The sequence below is a fragment of the Gambusia affinis genome, linkage group LG15 (genome assembly GCF_019740435.1).
Source record: "Gambusia affinis linkage group LG15, SWU_Gaff_1.0, whole genome shotgun sequence".
Taxonomy (NCBI): Eukaryota; Metazoa; Chordata; class Actinopteri; order Cyprinodontiformes; family Poeciliidae; genus Gambusia; species Gambusia affinis.
In genome coordinates this window covers 2227218-2248748 of record NC_057882.1, presented here as the reverse complement: position 1 = coordinate 2248748, position 21531 = coordinate 2227218, and positions in this window count along the sequence as shown.

The following is a 21531-nucleotide window of genomic DNA, read 5'->3' as shown; positions in this document are numbered from 1 at the left end:
GGGTGGGCTCGCAGCGGTACGAGCCGCATTAACGGTAACGGAAGAATAAAATATAATATACTAGAAAATTCCTGAAGAAATTTAACTGGGGCCTGCCAAAGTGTGCCCGTCGGTTTGGACCCAGCGTTCTGATGCTAAGAATTACCATCAATGCTAAAGAAAGCTGCAATGTAATCAATAGCATGTGGAGAATCACAAGAATGTTAAGTAAGCTGGACATGCAACATTCAGTATGATAAAGTAAGTGTATTAGCTAAAATGAGCAAATATGCTAATGTAAGCATAAATACTTTCAGTAGCATGTGGGGTATCATTAGAATGTTTACTGTCATTTACTTACTCCATTAAGTATACTAAACATGGCTAATAAGTCTGAAAAATAGAAAATAGCTTATTTAAGCTAAAAGGTTAAGCTAATGAACTGCCTTGCTGCGCAAGGCAGTTCCCTAACCTCGGATAAACAGATAATGCAGAATGATATCATTGCACCGCCTCCGGCGGTGCACTGTCCAGAGGGGCATTTTGAGGCTTTTATTTTGAAATTTGCAGTAAGCTTCATATTAAATGCCCACACTAATCCAATGTGTAAGAGTGCTTTGGATAAACCAGTCACATAAAGCCAAAAAGAGCAATTACATGATGTAAAAATTCCCAAGGCTTTTATTTTGAAATTTTTGTTAAGCTTCATTTGAAAGGGTCAAAGTCATCCCATGTGTAACAGTCATTAAATCAGTCATATAACGCTCAAAAAAGCAATGACCTGATGTAAAAATTTTCAAGGGCTTTTATTTTGAAATTTTCAGTAAGCTTCATTTCAAAGGGCTAGACTCATCCCATGTGTAACAGTGACAGGGTTAAATGAGTTATATACAGCCCATAGCAGCAAGTTTTTCTAAAGGCCAGCTCAGTCCTCCTCTGTTTTAACTGAACTACTAGTTAGAACTACAGTGATGCGTATTTGTAGTCCTCAGCAGCTCTCCCTGCTCTGGGTTCCGTTGCCATGGTAAATAATCCTCTGCCAGCTGTGAGTGAGACATCCAGGGGGAGACAATTCTCTGTTTGAGCCAGCCAGTTTGACTAAAAAAAGCATTGCAAACAACTGTTTCCCGTTCGGGAACCGTAATACATATTCGAAAACCGTTTGAAGCATATGAGACGGCTATTTGTCGTCTCACATAGTCCCGCCATTCATATCTCTACCTCACTCACAGTATTAACAGCGATGAGATAAAAAAAGTGTGTGCCAAGGTCTGAAATTTTTCAGAAATACATGGAAGTGAATCAGTGAGATCTGTCTGCTACCCTGGCGCATGACTTTGCTCTGAAGCACCTGGAGAGAAAACTGTAAGCGCTAGATAATTTTTGAAAACATTTGACCGGAGCAGGCACGCGTATCCATGTCATGACCAAGTTTGATACCAATCATGCAATATTTGTGAGCGTGAGGGCGAGTTAAAAAATGATTTGGGGTCAAAATGTCGCTCTGACTCTCACTCTAGCGGAGCGGCCTTCACACTCTGATTTTTCCAAAAATCAAAAACTTTGGGTCGCTTAGAAAGAAGTTGTGGACAAACCATAATACATATTGACGTGCTGTCTTCACTTTAAAAGAGATCACGGACGTATCTACAAAATGAAGTTTGAATGGCGTTTCTACATGAAGTTATGACGACACAGAAAATCCTCAAAAATAGGGTATTTTCAGGATTTACTGGTTACCTCATCCCCTTGACGACGAGACTTGCACCTGGTGAGCTCGTTAGTGATTTTGGGGTCGTTTTTTGCTTTTTACGTCGCCATGGTAACTCCAAAGCCCACCAAAAGTAATAGCACACCTCCCGGGATCGAGCCGCACGTTTTGATACCACTTTTGTGGGTGGGCTCGCAGCGGTACGAGCCGCATTAATGTCCGCGGATGAAGAAGTTAAGAATAATAAAGAGACATTCTATTGGGTGTAGAACAATAGGTGCCTGCCATGCAATGCATGGAGGCAGTGACTGACTTGCTTCGCAAGTCAGTCACTGCTCTCCTTATGCATTGCTATGGGCAGGCCCCAATTAATGGAAGAAGCCTTATTATTACTAAAATCTTGACAAGCAATTTCATGGCTATAGTCTGCTAAAAATATAATTCTCTTACCTTCAGGATTTTCTTTAGCAAAATGGATGAAGAATAGAGCTATATTGCACTTTTATGGAAGATGTGATATTTTATCTCTTAAAGACAGTAGAAATTAAGGTTTTCATTAAAGTAAGTACATGCTGTCGATTCCATCAATGCAACAGCATGAAAGTTTCCTTTAGCAAAGCTATCACAGATGACTGTTTTTTCAAATGACTTCCCTGTTGGTTGAACAGAATACTTTCTTGTCATGTCATCACAAATCCATAGGATTTGACACAGAGGAACCAGCTGGACATGGATTGTTAATATGGATTTCTATTGCAGGAGATCTCTCATGATTTCTCTGTTTCCTGCCTTGATTCATGCTCACAGTCCCTCCTTCACCTGCTGATTGCTGATGACTCTTACCTGTGCTGCTGCCTATATGAACTCCTGCTGTGTACTCAGTGTGAGATGGTCTGTCGTCTACCTCTGCTTTGTCTGCTTCCTGATTGCTCTGATTTTACCTGTCAGTGCCTTCGACCCCTACTTCCTGTCTCTGGATTTTGACCACTGCCTCACGGATATTGAATCTGACCTGGCTGCACTGTTGGTGACCTGGACTGTTGACCCAACCACTTATAAAGGTATTTCAGACAAAATGATCATTTGCTTTAAAGTGGTAAACTAGCTGTGTTTCCACTACAAGTGTGTCAATATTCCACTAATGTTGAAAAGACACAATTTTGCAACTCAGGTATTTACATTACATAAGAAACACTATTAAAATTGCATATGAATAAGTTTGCTCTTGCCAGTGGAGACATCCGGTTGATGATCCTGTGACGTGTGAGATGGGGAAAAAAAGTGTTTCTATTGCAGTTTTATGAAATAAGCCAATTTTGATATGACCAAACACCACCTCTTCCTACTGCCAAACGTTTTATCAAAAAATTAGACTTTTTTAAAAAAATTGCCATGTTTCCAAGAAGCTAATTAATTTTCAAATTACACTATTTTTACGTCACCTTTCACGTGACTCCTGAATTCAAGTATCCCAGACGAGCAATGACTGTGAGAAGGAATATCCAGGAAACCGCCTCTGCTGGGTAAACTTTTTCACCCTGTTTGAACGTTCCTGCCTAGTTGCCTTATCCAAAAGGTGCCTTCGAAATGCAACCCTCTTCCTGCTCGCACATGTTCACGTTTATCATTGTCAGTAAAGACTGCTTAACTTTTCTGCGTTGATTTTTTTCTTTTTTAGGTCCAGAATGTTACTAGATCACCGTGAAATGTCTTAAGAGAAAGACATTCACTTTGTTTTGTTTTGTTTTTACTTTTGGAAATGTCTTTTATGTGAGATTTAATTGCTTTCTCCATCCAGTAACTTGGAGAACCTAAATGATAAAGCACTTTGAAATGCCTTGCTGCTGAAATGTGCTATACAAATAAAATTTGGTTGATTGATTGATACATTTCTAGTGACCAAAATGATAAGTTTTTAACCTGTAACACATTTTTTTATTGCAATTTAAATTTAAGAAATGGGAAGGGAAAAGGGAAAGGGAAAAATCCGCTTGTCAAATATTGATCTCACAGAAAACAGATTATGACATTTTAGAATGTGCAAAAGATGCTGCATGCATCATTTAATTTCCAAGTATTTACTAGGAAATTATGAATTTTGTATTTTTTTTTGGTCTATTTTTATTTTTTAGAATCAGAATCTGCTGCCTTAGTTGCAAAGTTTATGTGCATAAATAAGAAATCTGACTTCAGTTTCACTTGGATGCAGCATACTGAAAGTTTATAAATAAAAATTATACAATTTTGTTAAGAGTATATATATATATATATATATATATATATATATATAGAGTTATTTTTTTCCCAGCAGAGTTACCCTGGCTGTACGGTGTTCATGGTGTTCATCAAAAAACAGCCTGACAGAAGAAACTGTCTCTCTGGCTGCTGGATTTTGCAAATAGCATTCTGTAGAGCCAATCTGAAAGTAAAGGTTTAAACCGGTTGTGTCCAGAATGTGTGGGGTCTGACCGTAGACCTGTACAGGATGTTAGCTGACCATAGACCTGTACAACTCCTCGATGTTCGTTGCAGTCTGACCTGTCCTGTTTTGTGGACACTAACCCCAATGAACACGGGACAGACTGAACAGAATATTACCTTAGCCTTTACTTTTGCATCTGAATGTCACATATTTCACATAAAGTATCATAATCTGGGCCGTATTTCAGCTTGACTGCACGCATTTATGTAAAGTCCATGTGCTCTGTAGCACAACCACTTTGCCATGAGCACCATTTTTACAGGTGACACTTTTATGATGGCAAAGAATAGCATCAGGTTTTGATGGTCATCCATCCTTGCTTAAGTAAATTAGTGTGATCTTTAGGTCCTTGAAGGGGGGGGCTCTCACTCCTTGAATATGTCTGTCTTGCTTATCCGCTCCATGCATTGACCTAATAATCACCTTAAGGCTGCTACTTAGAAAAGGAAAAAAAAAATCCAACCTAGAGAGCAGAAGGGAAACAAATGAGTGTCGAACTCAGAGATAGAGTCTTTGCATCAAACCCAGACACCATTATGCTTGTTATAATTCATTATTATTTCAATGACAGGGGTCTTGGTCTGAAGGTGACTCCATTACATTACAGGTTATTGCCTCATATATCAAACTTGGACTGCCCCAATTTTAGGCAGCAGAAGTGGACTGACTGTGAAATTGACTGCTCTCCATCACAGAGTAATTAGATTAGCCTGCCGGTTATGTATAAAACAAGAGCAGACGGCACCGCTGCTCTCCTGAGACCGCTGGCGATGACGGCGACGGTGATGACGGCGCATCGGCGGACTGTAAGAGAAGATATCAGCCTAATGTGATGAGCTGTGGAGTGTTCCCTTCTGCTGCTGAGCAGAGCCATCAAAACTGCCAGGGTTCAATTTTAAGAATTTAAAAAAAGCTTTAAGTGGATAGAAAATTGGAATTCAAGTCAAACCTGTATTATTATCTCACATCAAGAGTTTTCTTTTCATTCATCACTGAGTTTATATCTGATCTGTTGTTGGCTTTTCTTTGGCACTAATTTAAATCACAATCTGAGAGCAGAAACTGAGAAAAAAAAATCTATTTTTGAGGAAAAGGTTATTTCAATACTTTTGAAAAATATGCTTGTTGAAACAGCTTTAAATTGCCATTTCAAAGGCTAGTCACACACATTTGTTGTTGGATTTGTTCAATAACTTGCACATTTGAAGACACAGACAGCAACATTGAGAAGCTGTGTAATATTACATTCTAATTGGAAAATGAAAAAATATGTTTCTAACTAGATAAGCCAGACAACAGCTCTCTGTTGTATGCACGTCTTCCCAGTTGTAACTGTTGACAATTAAAGTCAATGACAATTCCTCTGAAACTTTAAGGCCTGTTTTCTCACTTATCTCATTTGCAGAGTGCCAACATTCTTTTTGTTTTATTTCTATGTGTTTGATATCATTAGGTCATAATCCACACTTTCAGAACTCTTACATTCAAACAGCAGTGTGGAGACTGGCCACGCCACAAATTAGAGGTTTCAAACACCTCTATGCCTGAGGTGTTTTAAAAAGTATCTGAAGTCTTGGCTGCTAAACAAATACAGTTCTATTCTTCTAACAAGCAAAGCTGCTTTTAAAACTAAAACTTTACATATTGTACTTTTCATCCTCAGTTATCGGTCAGTTCTATAAGCTCTTCATGTCTTAATTAGACTTTCCTTATAAGTCCATTCTTATCAGTTGTATTTTGATTTATTTGACTTTGCATTAGGAGATATGATAATTTTATATACAAAGTTTAAATTACTTTTGCGCAGAAACTTTTCCCCACCATATTTCCCCAGAGGAACACTGCGCTATAGGTGTGTATATCTGTGTGTGTGAAATGAGAATCAGTGCAGCCGTGCAGCACGCGTGGATGTGTGTATTGGCAGGATTTTGTTTTCTCAGCAAACACTCGACGTTAGGAGCAACAGTGGCTATAACTAGTTCATGCATTTTGCTGAGATTGCTGCATAATTCAGATTTGCTGCCTTTGTTCGGCAGCACTCATAAAATCAAGATCGTTAACCTGCTACGTTTGTGCTGTCGGCTGATGGAGACATCTTATTTGCAGTGTTTACATGATGTAGATGTCTGCGCCCGTTCATTAATTTTTCAGCAGGGTGTTGATGCTCACTGGCTCAGCCTTGATCCAGCATGCTTCAGCGAATGGCTTGTCTTAAAAATCAGAGGATTAGCAGAGTCATCAGTTGCCCTGCAGAAGTAAAATAACATCTTTCATGTTGAGAAACGAGCATGCAGGTGACAATCGTTTTCTGGTTTCATCCTGGCAGCAAAACTAGATCAAAGAAACAAACATATTTATGAGAGTATCAGTCATCTTTTTGTGCACTATTTGCATGAAAGTAAATCATTGTCTCAGTTAATGACATTTCAGACACAAGTTGCAAAGATATCAGTAAAAAGAAAACATTGGAAGACAAAGTCAGTTCAACAGGACATACTTTATTTGGACTGAAACAGCTATTTCACCTACAGAAATCACTGGATTCATAGTTTTTGTTTTTTATGTCACAGATAAAATGCTACTATGACCAATTTATGAGCAGAGAAAAAATTAGATTATGAGGAAAACAGGAGATTCTATGAATGTAAGCATGAATTTTATGTACTAGTAAAAAGATTCAAAATGTTTTCCAGGAACATGCTGAAGTGGAAAAATAAAGTATTAAAAGTTAGAAATATGATCACTTTACTAGAAAATGTAGGAGTTATATTTTCTTCATTGACTTAATTTTTCAAAGTGTTATTCCATTCGGATCATGGCCCCAGGCCCACGCTGCTTTCTGAAAGTTAAAGTCTGACTTCACTTTGCAACCAGAGTCTGTCTCTGCGTTTTTACTACAGACCTTATGAGATGCATTATGATTAACGATAGTCTTATATGTTGTGGTAAAACATCTGAAAAAAATTATTGATCAGTACATATTGGTTGATTTAAGGCTAACTAAAATATTGCAAGGGAGCTCAGTCTAGGAGACTTACATTTCCCACAAACTAAAGATTGGATAAATTGAGGAAAGTGGAATTGTTTAAATTAAATTGACCTAATTTCTGGAAGCAAAAAGATGGAAGTGTAACTGCATGATTTGCAAGCCTTTACATCCAACCTTTTCTGTTGTCATATTGTTATCAATCTCAATAAATAAAGTGACTGAAATTCTGAAAGTTCAAACAGGAGTTAACTGGAGGCAAATTGTTCTGGCAGCTGCATAAATTATTGATCTATAAAAGCAATAAATGAACTTTTAAAGCAGCGAGCCGAGAACAGAAAACTGGATTGACCAGAGGCATTAACATTTACAACATACTACATTTTAATCAAGTGCATAAATCAAAGGACAGTATTTCACATCAGAATATGCTTTCACCACTTATAAGTGATAATCAACATAACTTGATGTACTGGCAGTACTAAAACATCTACTTTGCCCTGAATAGAAATGTTTGTGGACTTTGTTCTGTCACGCTCAGTAAAGATCATCACAGCTTTATGATGTGTTTACATGAAAAAACTGATTTCAGTGAAGTTCATGAAGTAATTTATGAGGTCAAGTAACTTTACGTTGCACAGTGTCATCAGTGCTGAGGCACATAAAACTGGATCATTTGATTAGATACTAACAGGATTTTCACACCTTAAGGGATGTGATCAACAAACATACTATTTTTTAAAGGATACATTTATTTTAGTGTCGTTATTTATAAGTACTTTGGTCTTGGTTTTCATTTGAGTTAGTTTACTTCATTGTTTCTGAGTTTTATTATTCATGTAATGTCGTTTGGGTTTGCATTCCTCTTTGTTTATTGTGATTAGACCATGTTTTATCAGTCCTTTGTGATTAGCTTATTACTTATCCTGTTTTATTTTGAAATGTTGTTGCTCAGCTTCCTTTGTTTTCTCTGTAACTTGGGCAGGAAAATAAAACCCATATGACCTTTTTATGGCCTCAGTATGTACACTTGCTTTCCTTTATTCAGTGGGATTCTTCTGTTATGCTCTTGTTCTCCTCAAGCTGAAATTGTCTTAATTTTGTTTGTCTCTTCACCTCAGTGCCTCTGATCAGTCTGCATTTGTTTCCAACTAAACACCAAGGATAACAGAACAATAAAACTGATAACTATATAATTGAAAGTATTAATGATAAATTTAGAACTTGCCTTTCTATTGTATTGTCTGAAAATAATACAAATACTTTCAAGCAGGGGCAATATATGATGAAAGAAAACGTTTGGAAAACATGAAAGTCTTATAAAATAAAAAGTATAAACATAAAAACCCCAGGAACAAAAAGACATGCTTCATTTTTCTATCTTTTATGTATATTTTTTTTTTGTTTTGCTGTTTTGTCTGAGGAGTATTGTTGGCATTGTTTGTTGGCATTGAGTTCATTAATAACCCGTGTGAAGTTCTGAGGAGTTTGCCTCAGTTAGACGACGTCTCTATCTTGTACTGTAATCACATAATACATACAGAATATTTAATCTGTACACATGAAGTCACACATTGTGTTCAGTGTGCCGTTGAGGAGAAGTTATACAAGACCAATCTTGTACCCACCAAATGGAAGTAGATTCTTAAACGGTCTCAAACTATGTTTTGTGCTTCAAAATCTGCAAGTGCCATGTGACTCAGTGCAGTTTATCAGTTTACCAGAAATACATGCAATTGGAAACCCAGAGGTGCCCACTAGGAAAGTGCTACCTTGTTCCATACTGGGACTTATCTGTTTTTCAGTCTTATTAGAAAACTCAAACCATTCAAATCTGACACAGCTCCTACGTCTCACCATTATTTTTACAACAACTGGTCATCTTATCATTTCACACTGTTGGATTTATGTTCTTTAAAAGGCCATCAAAGGGCCACTAAAAGGCCACTAAGGGAACTTATTGTTCCCTCTGCTTGAACCTGCCTTGGTGCACAAGAACCAGGGCATCCATCAATATATTCTGGAATCGATTTGTCATGCGGGGAGATGGAGAAGAGAAGTGACAAGGGGGCACAACTTAGACAAACGAGGCTGTTCAGTAATGAAAAACTATTTCAGCACAGATTCTTTTAGTACAAACAAAAAACAGACAACAGAGTCGGAGAGTTTGACGTTCTCCAAAATGCAGTGCTTTCAGTGCGCCATCTTCACTGTGGTCAAGAGTTCCCTTTGTTCTGCCTGGAATCAGAGAACAGCCTCAAGAGTCATTTTCAGGATCTGTGTCACAAGGTTTTAGACCCTGAGTCCCCCACAGGCCTCCATCTACTCATTAGAATGAAAGAAGTCAATATTAAAAATTCAGATTCTGTTAGTAGCAAATATTTGACAGAAAAAAAAAAAAAAAAAAAAAAAAACTATGCAGTTTAGTGTATTTTGCCATAATAATATGGTACTAATGTTTGAAATAAAATCCATACAGGTGGAGTTCTAGCATCTTTGTGTCCTGTTGTTAAATAAATGCAGCACTACAAAATCACAAAATATTTCAAGGTGTTTTTTGTCTAGCTTCTGGTGCAAATATCTCAGTATATTTGAAATAAGACAAAACTAACTTTCAAGTAAGATATAAGAAGTTGCTTTACTAAGTGATTCATTAATACTGATTTACTAGTTCCACTGGCTGATTATTTTACATATATAAAGACATTTTTTCCATTCTGTAAGTGAAATAATCTCCCAATGGAGGTAATACTTTTTAAAATCAATATCAAGGAATGACTGACTTAAACAAGCTTTTATATTTTGATGAAAAGTTACTGGTAAGTGAGCTTTGTCTTATTTTAAGTCAACTAAGATATTTGAACTATAAACAAAACAAAAAATAGTTGATAAAATTTGAGGGTTTTGCAGTGAAGTTGAAGATAATTGGAGTGTTGAGTTTAAATTTCAATTTAAAAAATCACCATGAACACCAAGTTTAGAGTAAAGTTTTTTACATGACTGTATTATCAGCAGCACACAGAGTAATGAATGAAGGAGGAACTGCTATTACCATCTTTCATGCCAAAAAACATTTTTTTATTCCCCCAGAGATGTTGACACGTCTTTATATCAACAATAACACCATATTTCTGCGCTGAAAGTTTAATTCTAATTCATCATAAATTAAAACAATTCTCTGTAGGTAACAGCATGTTTCCATTGAGAAATCCACCCACTCACCGTCTGTTATTCTCCAGCAATGATGATGAATTACAACAATTACACATAGACCCAGAAAACAATGTGTTATTGATGGTGGACGCCTGGAGGACAAAAACAAAGCGAAGAAAAAGAACTTGTCTGCTGTATTCATGAGAGGCGCTCTGTCTGCTAGCAACACATAGATAAAAGCCCACCATTAAAGGCCAGCCAGAGAAAAATAGAGTCTATATTTAAACTCACAAAGTGCAAAACTGTGAAATAAAAAAAAAAAGAAGAAGAAAGAAAAAAAGCCATCTACGTCTTAAAAAACTCAACACCAGAGTACTGGTCAGAGCAGATCTGGAGGCCTGAGAGCAGTCAGACAGTCAGAGAATAAAGTTCTGATAAAACCCATGATCAAAATGGTGCTTTAAATATGTATCTATTAAAAAAACAAACAAAAAAAACAAACTGATTATGCCTTTAACTCTAAATGCAACTGGAATTTTTCAAACTTGTCTTCTGCAAATGAAAAGAACATGCATACAGTTATATTAAATAAATTAGAACATGCATTCTGATGAAGCTCATTCGTCAGATTAACAGTTTCACGTGAAAATGTACCATTTTTATGCAGGTATTAAACATACCCTTCATTAAGGCTACAATTCAATTAAAATTGCTTTTTTTATTGGTTTGAAATAATATTAAAATTTTAAATGCCATTTTTTTCATAACCTGAAAGTGGAAAAATTATAATAATTAATAGAAATAAAAACTTTCAATCATTGATCTGTGTGCAATTAATCTATTTAAAATGTTTTCCTTAGTGATAAAGTTCTTGAAATAAATTGATTTTTCAATTATATTCTAATTTATTAAATTAAATATATAGGTCCTCTTCTTCCATACAAATAAAATCCTGCAGAAATTGAAAATGTAGTCATTTGCTTTTGGTTGCTGAATGTGAGTTTCTTTCTTGTATCTTGTTGCCTTTTCTATGTGTTGATGGATGGATGGATGGATGGATGGATGACCATATTTGAACTATTTTAACTCTTGTACTGAATGTTTCCAACACCAGAGTTAAATTGTATTCAGTGATGATGCGGAGAACATGCTGGTTTTAAAATGGCCTGAAAAACAAACAAGAGATCCTTAAAACTCCTGTAAAAACTGTTCCTGACCTGCTTCATAAAAAGGTCTGTCTAAACCAGGGGTCTCAAACTCCAGTCCTCGAGGGCCGCAGTCCTGCAACTTTTAGATGTGCCTCTGATGCACCACACCTGAATAAAATAATTAAGGCTCTGGAGAACTGGTCAACACAAGGTGGAGGTAATTAAACCATTTCATTCCAGTGTTTTGTACCTGTGGCACATCTAAAACTGCAGGACTGCGCCCTCGAGGACTGGAGTTTGAGACCCTGGTCTAAAGTAACAGCTTTGTTATTTTTCATGCTTCTATTTAATGAAGAAATTAAAATCACTCCTCTGACTGCCCCCGCTCTCCCCATCCTGTCTGCCAGCATCTTCTTTGTGCAAAACCAGATGTGTGAATTGAGTTCATGAAAAAGTGATGGGGAGGGGAGGACAGGAAGTCCTGGTGATCGCAATTCTTTTTGTCATTTCTTCTGCCGCAACTGGCTTTTCTCCTCTCTACTTCGAAACTCCGTAGTTTATGTCTAATAACCCGGACGAAGACGCCACTCGTGGCTCCCCTCAGTCGCTGTCAGGGGATAAAAGCAAAGAGAGGATAGCAGGAAGACCAGGAGGAGGAAAAAGCCACAGCGACGTGGAACAATACAAGGCAGACAAGGGCTGAGATGGGGATGTAACAGAGATAAAAATCAGTTGGAGCTGGGAGAAAGCCGGTAATTTTCCGCCTGGATCGGCTTGGTTCATCGTGGCTGTCGGGGAAAACCGTGGTGGGAGCCTTCTGTCGTTCTGAGTTTTATGATAAACATTTGCAGCTTCCAGCAGTTCTATTCTATCAGACCTCCTCACCTCATCAAACCTCGGCCTCCAGGCAGCCTCTGTTTTGCATCTCATGGTGCAAAGTGGACTCTATGGGCTTCTCTGTCAGAACTGAAGGATTTTCTATAATTTTGTCAGATTCTTTTAAGAATATCCTTCTCAGCAGGAAGAGAAAAGTGCTGAACCAGTTTTTTTTTTTTTTTTTTACACTTTAAGTTCATTCATTTTACCACTAAAATCTTAGAGTATATTCACACTTGCTCTGTTTAGCCTACTTTAATAGAACTTTAGTCTCTTTGCCAAGAAAGTCTGGTTCATTTCTGGAGGTGTGAATGCATAATGAACTCTGATGAGGACCAAAACACTGACTCTGGACCGCCTAAAAACCTACGTTTTAGGTTAGAAAGAAAACTCTAGTGAACTTGAATGCATATATGAACTGCTAAAAGCAGAGAACTCGTAGCAATGTTACCCAGAATGCCCTGCATTCTGCGTAATTACCCAGAGAAATGGCTCGTTGTGTTTTACCAACGTTAAAAGAGTCTAAACTAAAACCCAACGAAGACGTTAACAAACAGAACGAAACCTGTTGAGAGGATTGTAGGTGGGGACAGTGCTGAATCACATCAAACCATCATCCCTATTTACTGAACTCTGACACCACTCCATTTGCTTTACATTTTGTGAATAAGGACGTTACGCCCATGAAGTCCTCTGAGGTATTTGTGATGTTTCCTTCAGTAATTCTTGGTGCAGTGCCCCCTCAGGCGAGGAGGTGAACAGGCTTTTCAAAGGGTTGGATGTCAAGAAATGTGATAGAAATATTTAAATGAAAAAACTAACACATTTAAAGTGTTATTTTGTTTAGCTGGAGCTATGTAAAATTCCAGCATCTCCAGCCTGCCCCACCTAAATGTGTAAAAATAAACCTCTTCACTTGCAATTTTCTGAATCTCCATCATTTGTTCAGATTGTGCCCAGAGCAGCAGTGCTGAAATTGGATGTATATAAGAATAAATAACCATTTCCAGATTTGTTTTTAACTGGGTAAACTCTTTCTGTCAGCAAAATCCCTGACCCCTCCATGGCCTTCGAGTGTGCTGCAAATCTATTTGAATTACACAAACCCTGCATTGGGAAAGGCTTACCCCCCTCCTCACACACACACACCCATGCCCCTACACACACTCACACACACACACACACACTGAGACTGCAGAACCCAGACATACGTCGTCTTGACAGACTGAAAACCACTGCGGGTGCTTTCTGTCTCCAAAATTTCAGACTCCAAGACATTAAACGGCAATGTCTGAGCTGAGGCATTAAGCCTGTGCAGAAGCTGAAGGTACCAAACAACAGATAAACAAAGGCAAATTAAAAGGGAGAGGCCCTCGCTTATTCCAAACACTCCATAAACCTCCCAAGGCAAGCTAAAGTGTCTTCAGTGATTACATGCAAGACAGAATTAAAACAAGAGCGAGCCGATGCAAAACAGGCAGCGGAGGAGAGACGGCAGCGGAAAATTAAAGGTGTCTAAAAGGAAAGAAACTGAGAAGATGAAGACGTATGAGCAGAAAAGAGGAGGCAAGAACCCAAACACAATGAATTTGAGTGAAACTAAGTAGAAGATCTGCTAGTGGACCTGCCAGTGAAGACAGATGTTGGCTTTTTGCAGATTTTTCAAGCACCTCATGCTCTAACATGCTGGGCTGCTTGGATGAGATGGATCGCTCTGGCAGCGACTCTCGGAGTTCCTTATCTGGTCTCTGCTGCTTCCAAAGCAGACAAATCTGTTCGCAAAGTAAACTCCGCCGAAATTTGTTGTGGGGCTTTTACGTTTCACAGCACAACACTGACCAGGTTCAAATTACAAACAGAAGCTGAGCACTGTAACAACTCTGGGGACGTACCTCAGAAAGCGGAAACTCCTTGTATTGAGTTCTTTTTTGAGATATAATGAAGATGGGGAAGGGTATGATGGATTACAAGCTAGGGAGGAAGATATGTTACTCACTGCTGCTGCCTGTTAAAGATGACTGAAGTAAATAGGGATGGTGGTTTGATGTGATTCAGCACTGTCCCCACCTACAATCCTCTCAGCAGGTTTCGTTCTGTTTGTTAACGTCTTCGTTGGGTTTTATACATATCCCTACATTCAGTATTTAGTGGTTGCGGATTCACCTATTTGTACCTATTTTTATGTTGAATGTTACTCTAAATTATTCCAAGAAAGTGTGCTTATGTTTTCTTAAAAATATTTGAAAGAAAATACAACTTGGGAAGCTGAAATACACAGTACAAAACCTAGTTAACATGCTATTAGCTGGCCACTTGTTTCTTTGGCACTCAGCGGCTGTACAACTGCTTCTAAACAGAGTGCAAGTGCTTAATAAAACACCCAGTTTTAGGCAATAAATTCAAGGTTTTTGGTGTCTGGAAATCCTTGGAATGTAACATTTGTGCAACCCCAGCAAAGCCCAGTGCGTCACCTATCAAATAAAGCTGAGCTCCAGCAGTTTGGTCAGTTGGTTTAACCTCATCATACAAATGGCTGCTGGAAAAGACAAGTGTTGTTGACAGGCCATCCAGAAACCTCTTGCTCAATGTCTGAGATCTTTATTTTAAGTACAAGAATCCTGAGTGTGTCAGGGTATTTATTGATGCAGAAAGAGTGTAGATTAGTGATTGCAGCTAATCATGCTTGAAGCAATGCAAGAACAAAACATGATGTTAACAATTACCATGTTGCATAGTTGGTAAAATGTAATTAGGTTTGAAAGCCTCATATTGTCTCTTTCAAACATAGAAGAAAGAAATTTGACCTTAAAACTTTTGTTGGCAAGACATTTTGGTTGAGATTGTAGGTCTTTACAAATTTCAGACAAGATAAAAAATAATTTAATTTTGTTCTTCATGGCAGAAATGTCCCACTTTCTGAGTTGATCAGATGTCTGAAATTTGAACACAGTTGGGTATTTAATATAAGTTTCCAAACTTACATCAAAATGGAATGTGATGTGGAAAAAACATAAACTAAACTCTACCTAAAATTTGTGGGTGATACTTAAAAGATGGGTGTATGCCTGGGAACTGACCAATTGTGATGAACCAACTCTCTTAAGGCTCAGCTTGGGTGCAAAATTTTGACCCAGTTTGGACTTGTGCATAGGCCTGTCACGATAAATTTTAATTGTCTCAAAAATTATTGCAATAAACGATTTTATTTGAAGACCTTTTTACACTGATTTAATGGAAATGACATAATAATGCATGCGATTTCCTGCCAAAGATAGATACACTTTATTTTCAAAAGAACACTTAACACTGGAACTGATAAACAAAATAAACAAAACAATCAAAAACAAAAATAAAATGGATTCTCAATCTCCATTAACAAAAAATGCGCTTGAATAAAAACTAAACAACATAAAGCCATAAAGAAAAACTACATTCAACCAAAAGAGCGCAGGTTATGAAGTCTGAATACTATATTGCCTTTCAGTAATCACCAGATTTAAATAGAGACCATGGGCACATCTGACTACCTGATACAATAGTTCACACTATACAATTTTTTGCCCCAATTTTCCCCTTACAACAACTTTGGGCTCTAAGATTGTTGCTTGCAATTTCCTGTAGTGTGTGGCGTGTTACGGTAGATCGTTGTGGCTGCTCTAATCTAAATCAGGGGTTTACCCCGACTGGGAGCTTAACGCAGCCTGTTGAATGTGACAGGTAGCCAATCAGAAAGCGTAGATTCCTTCCGTGCTTTCTGAGGGGAAATTACAGAGGAGAATCCCAGACAGCTGACAAGGCGCAATCCGAAGTCCAGCGGATATTGGAGATGATATGTGGAAACAACATTGTCTATTCAACTTTTTGTGCAAAGAATATAGAAATGACAAGCGGAGGAGTTGGAGTGAAATTGCTACGCAGTTGATGAACCTGGTAACTTTTCAGCTGTTCTTCCTTAAGGTGACATAAATAGGTTCTAATGATTTTCATTCAGTCAGGACTTGCTGACACTAGAGCCACATGCATTGCAGGTAGATTGTAGTAAAGCATTGGTTAATGCCTGGTTTTAAAATGAGTTAACTGGACTTGTAGCCATTATTTGGTGCCCATTGTTGGACACCACATGATTGAACTGTTATACCTAGGATTTCTGTCGGCTAATGTATGGTCTCTCAGGTTTTGAAAACGGGCCGACAATCGACCAACACTCTAAGATCATGTAGTGTGCGCTTGGCATTACACTAAGGATTTGAGGAAGGGAGGGTCAGTGGAGAGCACTGGAGTTGAGCCTTTTTTCATTCAGTCTCATCAACAGAAAGAGAAAAAGTCTGTAAGAGACGATAATGCAGATAATTAAAATGATGTTGATAGTTTTAATTTATTGTGCGATTAATTGATTTAGTGTTTATCTTGACAGGCCTACTTGTGCATTTAAATCTTCATTTAAAAAACATCATTGCAGTCCTGTATTCTATAATTACAGTACACACAGAACCATCACAAGCCCAAGACAAGAATTACATTTATTCAAACTATAAAACAAGTCTGAAATTTTTTTTTTTATTTTAAAGATCAAAATGCAGAAATAATTATCTACTTTGGCTCATTGCTAACAGCTAGTGCTATATCATAGCCAAAAGGGTTCTTGGAATGCCAGCATGATGTGAGAACACTGGGTTATAATAGGATCAGAATTATAGGCGCACAATGAAGCCTCCACCATTTAGTTGGGGAATATCATGATATCGCCTGATATCTGCACTACAAATTAAATCTGGATGTCCAAACCATAATCCAGTCAACATATACCATTTAATCTCCATACCAGAACAGTAATTATCAGACAATGTTCAAAACAAAACTGTGTATCACAGAAGATCTACAACCAATATGAATATTAACTTTGCTAAATTGAATACAAATCAAACTGGTTGTGCTTTAAATCTGGATTCATTAGATGTTGTATTTAACACCAACTTTCATAAAGGGCCTTGTATTAGCTCATGCTGATATTTTTGGGGCTGGACTTAATTCCTGTATTTATTTCCTTCTGGATTTCTATGTCCTTGCATGTCATTGAATCTCAAAGATCCAGCCACATTAGCTGTGGAAAGACTTGCTGCATTAAAGGAAACAACAGCTTGGTGACTTTGGGAGTGCCACAAGCTACTGCTATGTAGTCAGGGTATTTATTGATTGTATATTACTGTTTCTGGGGAAACGGCTTGGTGAATTTACGATCATTCACACAGCAGACAGATGACCCAAATCCAATTTTTTTGCAACCTTCATCCGACTTTTTCAAGGCAGCCTAAACGGCCCAGTTCCATCATTCCCCCTCAAAAAATCTGATTTGTGCCAGTTTCATATGTGATGCTAAATGGATGTCACATTTTATCTGACCTTTATATAATTGATGAGATATGTGTCGTAATTCTGAACCAGAAAAAGCCTGGTGTAGTAATTCCAGATGTAAACAATGTCTGAAAACTATAATTATGAGTTACTATGCAAAGTGTGCCCAATATTGTATACCCTTTGGTGTCACCTATTGAATAACAATGTTTGACTATTACCTGAAAATTTTACAATCTGCACAAAACATCTGCATGCAGCCGTTAACATCCTTCTCTTTTATCATAAGGAGCAGCTGGACCTACAAAACATTTAATCTAGACTGTCTGGAATCTGATTTTCAGAACAAAGAAAATACTGTGAATTGTGAAGAGAACAAACACCCTTGAAAAATTCTCTCTTTCACAGGAGATGAATCGCATTGAGAAAACCATCCTGCAGACTCTGAAAACAAACATGTCCCTACCTTGGAACTCACATATCAAGCAGACAGCGTTACATTTTAGGGTGCAATTTGATCCGACAAAGTTGGCACAGTGTAGACACTGTCTTCAGGAACAGGGCCCAGACTGATAATATAAATATTTCAGCAAATATGAGTCAGTGTGGGAACGAAGACCCCTGCATGAAGTGAGTTTTTAGATATTTAGCTTTTGGTGCCCTGCTTCCCCTGCTGTGTTGGCTAGTTTCACTTTGGTGTTGGGTCATTTACATTTTAACCACTGATGCAACGCATCTCAATTTGAAGCAACACAGGTACATTTTGTTCTCTTGCTCAATTATAACTATATAATTAATTATAACTTTTACTTGCTCAAAGTAAAAGTTATAATTTAGAACTTTAACTTTATTTATAATATAAATTTAGTCTCATATTATTTCAATATAATTCTTGCAATTTTATGACTTTATTCCCGAGTTGTATCTAACATATATAATATAATTGAAGACAAACAATTTTTGAGAAGCGTTAGCAAAACAATTAGATATAGGTATTTATTGGGTCATCTTGATTGAAATAATGTAGCTGTAAAACAGCTTCAGAGTTTTTCATCATACTTATAAACATACAGTATTGTGCAAAAGTTTGCCAGCACCCTTTGTTTTTTTTGTATCATTTCCAACTGTCCTGAAATGTAAAAAAAAAATAGCAGTAAAATAAATAATACAAAATAAAACTGCTTTATGCAATATTTGAACTACTAAATGCATTGAAACACAGTTGCTGTCTCCACCTGTACGTGTGTAAAATGTGATTCCATCAACTAGCTGAGCATGAGCAGGCTGGATCAGCATGTTTGCAATAAATGGCCCCCTGTTTGATTGCTGTTCCAGTCCATATGTTGGAATCAGGGCTGGTAAATGTATCCGTGATGTGTGTCATGCACGCCCCACTCTGACAAAACTGCTGAAGACACGACTCTGTCAGCTCCCAACTGCCTACAAATCAAATAAACTACCTCCAACATCTGGAGGGACATGCAAATAATGTGATCAATATTCTGCAAAGTAAGCCACATGTGAAGGAACAACACCTTGCATAATAGTCAGTTCTTCCAGAACCAAGAGCACCCTCGAAGCTTCTTATTCCAGGAAGTGGAATAATAACTTGACGAATAAAATGACTTTTTTTAGAAGCACTGATACTTTCTGAAATTCAGCTCAGATGCTGTGTCTGACTTTGCTTAGAGCTAGACAGACTAATGGTACTGGGGATGTTATTCTCTGATTCACACGTCTCCCTGTCTGCCACGTTGTATGTTGGTCTAATACTTCTTTCTCTGGAACAACTTTTTCACAAAGATAAAGAACCAATAAAAGACCATATGAAATTTTAAAAATATGTTTTGTCACACCAAATTTGGTGAATTGCCATCACCAGTGACCTGTGGTGGCAGAGGTTTATGAGCACTCACCATGAGCATGGATGTCAATCTTGTTTAAATCGGCATAGGAGGAAATAATCCCCAAGTTGCCTCACTCAGTTGGGAGGATGTATTTTTCCAGAATGTCAAGCCTTGTTTCTGAAGAACAGCCCATTTTACATTTGACACAAAGGCTTGTCTTCAAGCACTTCTCAAATCCAGACTTGTCCTTTAGAAAGTTAGACAGAGAGGTATGACCTGTCACCACTGCACCTGATGTTTTGCATTGTAATTGAAAATGTAAGGTTGGATGCAGCTGCTTGGCTGTGGAAACCTGTTCCATGAAGCTCTGCACACACTAAATGAAGACCACATGAAGTTTGAAGGTCTTTATTGTTATTGGCTCTGCAGAAAATTCTTCTGAAAACTATTTGCAAGTTAATTGGCTTCCAACCTGAGTATATTCACAGTTACTTTTCTTATGCATGGTTTTAAGCCTGTTATTATAGCTTTAAAGGTTGTAGAAAACATGTTCATAACATTTTTTGCATAAAAAAATTCTCAGATAATATTTCACCTTCTCAGTCTGCCTATTTTGAGCTTCTTTCAGAATGAGCTGTTTGAGGGAATCTGTCAATTTTATGCAAGTAAACTGATGCTGACCCCAACTCAATGTTTACACTTGTACATTATACAAGTGAAAATGGCTGCAAACAGAAGGGCAATTGTACAAACATCAAGGATGCAGAGTGGTTTCTGGTATTAAGACAATAATAAAACACTTGTTTTTCCCAGCAGCCATTGTACAGTGTACACAGTGGTCAAACCAGCTGACCAAATGTTCTCTTCTAGTCATAAAGTGGGTGAAGCTCTGTATGGGTTGCAAGTTGACAGGCAATGTCAGACAATTGTGAGAGACCCAAGAAGTACAACAACTTGCAAACTTCTTGTATTTTTTAGTACAAGTTAATTTTACATAACATCTCTTTTAACAACTCTAACATTTAACTGAGGAATATTTAATGGGAAGAAAACTTCACAACTTTAGCTTTTGCACAACACATAAAATCATCCTGCCCCTGCTGGAATTCACTAAGCTCCTGAGATTGACACTTCTTTTCCCTAATGTTTGCAGGCAGATTACAAGTCTAGATGGTGGATGTAGAAGTGATTGTAACACCTGAATTTAAGGTTTTAGATTGGATTTTGGGCAGCCTGTTGGCGCAGTTGGCAGCAGTTTGTGACCTGTCCAAAGGGGGAGATGGGTACATCCAACTTATACAAAGTTGCAAGTATAAGAAAGTTGCAATTTTAAAATTTAATTCCCAGTTATTGTTTTTAAAATTTCTAGTAATTTCAAGTTGCATAATTATTCCACCTTGTATAAACAACCAGTAAATCAATAAAATGACAAGCATTTTCATGATGAGTGTATGCAACCTTCTGACTGTCCCTCTAATAATCCCATGAATTAAAAAGGTCAGTCAGGGTTTTCTTGCACAGAATTGCAGCAGCTGCACTCCCTCTGAAATGGCTTTATTCTCACCTCCTCTGCTCCTGCCACAACCAGTCTGTCATAAAGCCCTCAATTCTCATTTACAGCCTGAAACGACAGGAAGTAGCAGCACAGATGTCTCCCAGAGGCACTATTGTGTGTCAGTATGAGCAGTCTCTTGTTTTCTCCCCCTCGTGTGAGGCGCCATGCAGGTGCCATGCTGCACGGTGCGAGCGGAAAAGGTGAGGGATGGCCGCGTGCTAATAAAACGTCCTAATGAATGTGGGAGAGCAGCAGCAGAAGCTGTGTGGGAGTGAAATCAACACATCAATGTTTGTGACAAGGTAAAAGGTGAACATGGGGCTACATCTGCCATGCCTGACAGGACAGGCTGCTGTCACTGGGGAGGGTTGAAAAGAGCGAGGTGACAAATGCACTGACATGGAGAGAGCGATGACAGAAGGTAAGACTGCTGTGTCCTCTG